Raw genomic sequence first — 7,739 nt, forward strand, 5'->3', positions numbered from 1 at the left:
GCTCTGGCCAGGGAGAAATTTTAACTTCATTTTATGGAGTAGACAAATGTATAGTTTATTTATATGGGGGTTTTTTGTTCCTATTTAGTATGGCGTGTTAAAAGATGATCTGCAAAACTTGGTTAAACAATCAGCTCCTTAATTTCCACTCCCCCCAAACTAGTAATATTTTCCTTCCTTCCTCTGAAAAACAATTTCTGAAAACCTTTAAATTTTTTCCTTGGTTACTTATATTATTAGCCTCAGTAATTAAATCCTTAGGAGTTCAAACTGTTGAATCTCTATCTGTGAACTGCAATTCTTAATTCAGAGTCCAGTGTGAGATAATCAATATCCCTCCAGTAATCCAGTTCTCATTATAAAGATCAGATCCTTCTCCACTGAACTCAAGGATTGGTTTTCCGTCTCAGCACAGGCAGGATCAGAATTCGGCTGTATCTTGACCAACGCTATAGCCTCCGATAGACAACACAAAACTCTATTTGATGTGTGTATAAAAGATATTTGATGGTTGAAGTTATGACAGGTTTTACATAGATTTGTTTGTTCATGAAAAGACAAGTTTGAAGAAAAACTAAGCAGTATCCTTTAAGATAGCATCCAGCATGTTAACTGTTGAAACAGGATAACTATGCTGAATTGGTGCATTCTTCTCATTTTCTGTTTTTTTTCTTCTGTCTTCCTCTTCTTTCAAAGCATTTCAGGGAGTGTCATAAACTCATAACAATGGTTTTGCTTAATAACAACAACAACAATGACGACAATAATAACAACAACAATGAGGTAGAGATCCAGATTTTCCAAACAATGTTCTTTTCTAAGCCAAAACCAAATTGTCACATCCAAATCCAGGTAGGATTAATCCAAACACAGTGGCTTAGTTACCTTTCCCACATGAGTAAAGTGAATTTTTAAAAAAATCTCCAAAGCAAGAAGTATTTTATTGTCTAAACTCCAGCCTTTCCATGTACAAGTGTTTTACAAAATACAAGAATGAGATAAAAGAATCCTAACCCTTTCTGTCCAAAGGATTCATTGTTTCAGTTAATTGTTTCTCAGGCTAAGCTCAACCTTTTCTGTTTGTATACAACATTACTGCTGGCTACCCTGAAATCTCTGAATGAGATGCCAAACCTGGAATCCTGGGCATATGGGTCAATCGTGCTACTGTATTTTATTCCCTTTCTATAACCAAGTCCTGGGACTCCAGGCAGCAAGGTATTTAACATTAGCGTGAGTAAAGTGCTTAAGGTTTAAGCATGTGCTGAGGAGCTTTACTGGATCCATTTTACAGTTAACTAACTGATAGACTTTGAAATGATCAGAAAATTAACTTGTTATTTAATTACAGTGTTTTGGAAAAAAAATCTCTATTACTCATAAGTATTACAGATAGGAGGAAGTGACTGATGATGAACATGACAGATCAGTGATACACAGTGATGTCAGATTGCTTGTTATGATAAGTGGAAGCAGGCAATACGTGTTGTAGTGGAGATGAATAAGGGACAAAGCCAATGCTTGGAAAATGGAGACTCTGTTGTGGGAAGCTGTGGCTTTAAAAGGCTTTTGAGTTCTGGTGAATAATCAGCTAAAGGTGAGCTGCCAGTTAACACAGTAGGGAAACTAAAGTGATGTTTGGGTATATCAAATGGGGAAATCTCCAGTAAAGGATAGGAAAATTATTTTACTTTGGGAGGAGTCTCGTGAAAATCTAATGAGACCCTGGGTTCAGTTTTGGTGCCTGCTTTTCAAGAAAGACAATAATACTTTGGAGAGTGTTGGGGGAAAAAAGAGAAGCAATGTTAAAATATTTTTTAAAAATATGTTTTGCAATGAAAGAATCTGAGATCTCCATCTGTTTTCTTATCAGGGGAGGTTACTTAGTCCTGGTGTACAAGTACTAAAATAGAGAAGAAAATTCTAGAATGTTACAGACAAAAGCAAAACAACTCTGAGGCTGGAAATTGAGGGCACTTTCTTAAATTAACCATTGTAATACACTTTTCAAAATCAATGCAACAACTTATGAAAATTATTAACCCTGTGATTCCCTATTGCAGAAAACACAAAAATAGGGTGGTTTGTTAAAAATCTGTGCTCCTGTTCAAAAAAGAATTTTAAGGAAAAACATCCATGGTCTGAGTTACACAGAGGGGTCAGTTTTCATGACAGCAATGCCTCTTTCAGCCTTATCTTTTTCTGATAAGAATCTGCAGAAAGCAGTTCAATCCTTGCTTTTGAGAGAAAAAAACCCAACTAGTTTTCTCTTTGGAGAAATGAGAAATGCCTCCATAAAACAGTAGTACCTTCCCCTCTCAAAGTCTGTGCTATGTTTACACTAAAGTGGCTCGTAAAACTATAATTTCCTTTATATGCATGAGGAGAAATACTGAGATGGAATTATGGAAGAAGGGACATTTTGTCTTCAGGAGTCAAAATGGCACGGCAAAGAAATGCAGGCCTAACGCCACTTCATATTAACCAAATAGATGGCTGAATTAGCTGAAAATACTGTGACTCGAAGTACTGCAGGACCCAGGTATGATCTTCCTTGATGAGGGCTGTGGATAGAGCTGCCCCCTTCCCTGGGACCGATGCACTGGAAGGTAAGCACTCCTGCACGTGCTCCTCTGAGCGCCCAGCATAGTCCCAGTGATGCTGGTCAGGAAGGAGAGAGTGCTTGAGCTCCATGAATTAGCAATCCTCCAGCACTATAAAGTAGAGGTGTGGCTACTAAGTCCTGTTTTTCAGAAGGGGCGAATGCTTTAGGAACTGCACTGTGAAGGCACAGCTGTAGGGATCTTTATTCAGCGCAAATTTGGTGCTAGTGCTTGGTGAATTGTATTTTGAGGATGTGGGTGCTGCACTCAGATGCATGGTGTAAACATGCCCTCAAGTGCAAGCGAAGCGTGCCCTGAGCTGGCTGCTCTGCGCAATGAGATCAGGAGTAACAGAGATTCTCTGATGAAAGTGTAATTGCATGCGCAGTGTTATTTATGACTCAGTTGAGTCTGCACTTGAGAGATACCTGGAGATAAGGAGTATAAGCATTTACAGGATGATGTTTGTGATTTGCCTTGCTTTTCCAGAGCCCATAAATGGCACAATCCCCTGACAGTTTGCTGGGTTTGATAATGGTATCACTAAATCCACTGCATGTAATACTGCAATTACTTTCTATACAGGTTTTGCTTTTTGTACTTTGGCAATTATTTCCTGATTCACCTCTGTAGCAATAAAATTACACTTCTCAGAGCTGGCTAACATAAAGAAGGTGGGAAGTGCCTACATATTTTCCCTTGTTTTTTCCTCCAAGCATTTCATACAAAGCAAAAGGTCTCTAAATCCACAAGTGGAAAACTTCTACTTGTGTTTTAGAAAGTGTGTGGTATTTATATTTATTTACGTCTCTGAGTTTGTGTGAATTTCTTTGAATTACAATGCCATGTTGGCCTGTTATGGCATTGCCTAAATTATGGGCTAAGTTGTACTGAGGTAAGAGAATCAGTGTGCATCATTGACACATTTTGTCCTTAATGTTCCTACTTTAGGTTAGGACACTGCTCATCTTTTCCTCCCTTCTAAAATTACAGAAATGTCATTGGGGTTTCATTTTTTTTCTTTATGAATGGTTAATATAGATGAATCTAATGCCAGAAGAAAATAGTCAGGTTTTAACATCATCACATTGTTGTATACTCATATCTTAAATTACAGAAGGAAGAAGCTTCAGAAATCAGAGTCCTTTAAAGAGATTGATGGTGTTTAGGCTTGATCCTGAATGGTACTGAGCATTCTTCCCGTGGTCCTGTAAATTCTTAACTTTTAAGTTCTCTGCAGCTGTCTTTGTATTTCAGGTCAAGCATGTGTTTAAGTGTTTTGTTGGATTTGGGCCAGAATGCTCAGCATTATAACTAAAGAGTGGAATCTGGAGCCCTTAAACTTGAAATCAGACATCTAACATTTCCAAGACCAGCAATTAAAATAACTTTCAATCTCTCTTGGTTAAAGTATTGATTAAGAAACAAAATTTAATCGTCATCAGTTGTGCTTAGACTCTGATCTTGCAAATAGCTGCACATATGCTTAACTTTACTAACCCATAGATTTCAGTGTTAACATGTAAAGTCTTTAAGTGATTTGGAGAGAAAATCATCTTTACTATTACCATGTCTCCTCACTGCATTTTTTTCACAAGGAGTGCAGTATGGTTGAGGTCTCCTGATGAACAGTAAATTATTTTGGTCCAACTTTAGAGATACCTCCTGCCTTCTCTGACAAAGTTTGACTTCAGTTATGATAAGCAAGGAGGCATTTGCTTGCTGTAGTTTGTAATTTGGCAGGGGGGTATTTTACCAGTTGTTAGGAAAGAAATGAGTTCTGCTTCCTAGTTAGGGCTTTGTTTTCATTGGATGAGAATGAGAGCAAATATTTGGACATAAATGTTTTATGGCAGTACCATATGGTCCTTGGTATTTTATTTTTAATTTTTTGCAGTTGCATTAAAATTCCTTTAATAATACCAATGTATTTCATTTAAAAGATAAACGCTGCACGTAACCTGAACAGCTGTTTTTCCTAAATTTGCTATAGCATCAAGAGTTTTGCTTCTTTGAAACTCAATGGTTTATCTGAATAGACAGCTTTATCTCTGGTTTGTTTGTGGAGAACTTGTTTCTCTTTTTGACTAATAAATACGATGTCAGTTATATGGCTTTGTCACAACTTTGCTCTTAATTGTAGTTTGTGATTCATTTCTAATAGCAATCAGTGAAATTAAATAGTTGGTTAATATGTGTTGCCAGGATTTTTTTCTACTAGAAAGAAATGGCACTAAATGAAATGCAAAGAAATCAAACAATCAAAAAAACTCTCTTCCATTCTTTCTTTTTTCCTTCCTCTCCCAGTGGAAAAAAACCCAAACCCTTAACTGGCACTGAAGACTCAAAACTGAAGATTTACCTTATTCTCTTCTCCCAAGGTAGTACTCCAGGGGAAATGAGCTTCAAAATCTGAAGGCCCTTGCAGCACCTGGGGACTTGCTGGGACAAATGAAACACACAGGGGTTTAATCTTATGAGCATCTTCACAGAAGAAAAATGTTAGATTGGAGTAAAATTACCATAAAGTTATCGCTCGGTATTTTCCAGTGTCCGACAGTGTGCATGCTATTTAACAAAAGCAAATAGAGAGCAAGAGCTGTACCCAAACAGCTCATGTGTGCACTAAATCATACGCTAATCAATTGGGAAGAAGGGCAATGAGAGCATTTGAAAGGCTCTTTACATTTTTAACTGTATCAGTCCCACAGTCCTCTTTCTTCTCTTTTGAAAGTTCCAAATTTTTGGGGTGGGGAGGGAGGAGAAGAGTAGGATTTCATATCAAAGTCTAATTTTATACTTATATTCTAAAAACTTATTTTCTGTGAGAAGTTAATTCAGTAATAGTCACCAGATGGTGTGCAAATACTAATGAGGGGATGTATGACTCGGGTTCCTTGTGGAGGTTGTAGGAGTCGGCATCTTGCCATCAGAAAATAGATGCTGGGGGAGTAGAAGTGCTCCCTGGGGAGGATGTGACTGGACTGGCAGGGCTTCATTTTTGTTGCTGCTTTGTTGGTGGGAGTTCTACGAGTTGTAAGAAACTTTAACTTCAGTAGTTTTAATGAAAGAGAAAATGGTTGGACATGGTATCAGTACTTTGAAGAGTGTGGTTAATACTTGTTTTCAGTGAACCTGAGCAAATACTTAATAGAATTTTTAAAAGTGAAGTAAAGCACTACTGTAGCCAAGATGATAGATTTGGATTTTGGGACACAGGGCAAGATGATCATTTATGGGATAAAGACATAGTTATTTCAAGGAAGAGGGGAAATGTTTTTATTTTTTCTAGCAGAATACTTAATGCTACCTCTTTAGAATGATAATGCTGTGTGTTCTTTGCCATATGATTTATTGCTAGTTAATCCATCACATCTGTTCTCTGTCCCAGTGGCAGCATATAAACATTGTAAGGCAAGCAAGATGAAACAGAGCTCTGGGATGTCTTTTATAACAGATCTATGTAAGTGTGAAAGTAGAAATGTCTGTTGATTCATAGCAGCATGCTAAGGAGCTTCTAGTCAACAATGGGCACTGACATGTCAATTCCCTTGTGTGACTTGGGCTCTTTTCCCATCCACTCACTCAGCCCCAGAATTTACACTGCCAAACTGAAAAGGAAAAGAAAATACATAACACATAACATAACATTCTGTCCTCCAGATACATTGCATTTATATTGGCCAACAGGAGGGCTACTGACTTCAACTATTGAAAAGCATTGGGACATGTTGTCAGGGGCTTAGTAATGAGATGTAGAGTACTGTGCTGCTATGGAGAAGTCTCATGCAAGACGGTGTTAGAATCATAGAATCATAGAATGGTTTGGGTTGGAAGGGACCTCAAAGATCATCTAGTTCCAACCCTCCTGCCATGGGCAGGGACACCCTCCACTAGACCACGTTGCCCAAAGCCCCATCCGGCCTGGCCTTGAGCACTTCCAGGGATGGGGCATCCACAACTTCTCTGGGCAACCTGTTCCAGTGCCTCATCACCCTCATGGTGAAGAATTTCTTCCTTGTATCTAATCTGAATCTACCCTCTTTCGGTTTAAAACCATTACCTCTCATCCTATCACTCCATGGCCTTGTAAACAGTCCCTCTCCAGCTTTCCAGTGTTATCCAGTGTGAAACGGTTCATTGGTCTTACTCAGGTTCATGAAAGGTATACCCATATTATATAATCTGTGATGATGTTCTTTTAAATCCTTCCTGGTGAAAATTGTTAGACACAGAGACCTCATGTCTAACATTTAGGATTGAGACATACTTGTGAAGCACTTTGGAAGACTGCGTTTCTTCTGTGTTCAGTGATGGTTAGAGTTAAATGTCTACTGTTGTAAGCTTTTTATGAATACTAATCTTACTCAGAAAAACAGTCAAATCACAGCAACTTTTATGTAATAGCTTGCTTGTGAGCGTTGAGAAGTGTACCTGAATATTCATGCACCTATAGAGAACAAATTGATCCACTAGGAACCGTAGATATGTCAGCATCATTAAGAAACAATGAAATTATTTTAATAATTTTGTCTGTATTGATGCCATGAGTAAAGCATGTAACATGACACATCAAATGTGATGAATTTAGGGAACTAAAAAAATGGACCATTTGACCAAAGTACAAGTAGACAAATTAAGTTTTAGTGCAACCCAGCCTTCACTCTCCTAGTTCAAGCTGGGCTGTATTTTAGTCTTAAATGCTTTGAGTGAAGCATACTGTGATGACTTCTGGTACTAGGTTCAAAAAACCAAAGAAAGGTATTTTGTGACTTTGATTCACCACTTTCTGGAATTTGACAGACATCTTTTAGAAATACAAAGAAACTTTTAAAATTCTTTTTCTAAACCCAAAATCTTTTTGGTTTCCATTTTGCTTCAGGCCTACATGAATTTAAGACATGTTAGCCTGCGCAATCCATGACATTTTTTTCTTTTCATTCTATTAATCTCTGCTTGTAATTGTAAGGTATATGTTAAAAGCTAGAATGTATGTTCATATCTTGCCAATGAAATTTTTATATTCTCCATTATCCAGGTTATTTAAATGAAGACCAAGGTTCTGAACCTTAGAACTAAAAGCATTTTGCTATCTTAATAGCCTACTATATCACAGTTTCTCATTGTAGCTGCCTG

Source organism: Balearica regulorum, chromosome 4 (genome assembly GCF_011004875.1).
Source record: "Balearica regulorum gibbericeps isolate bBalReg1 chromosome 4, bBalReg1.pri, whole genome shotgun sequence".
NCBI lineage: Eukaryota > Metazoa > Chordata > Aves > Gruiformes > Gruidae > Balearica > Balearica regulorum.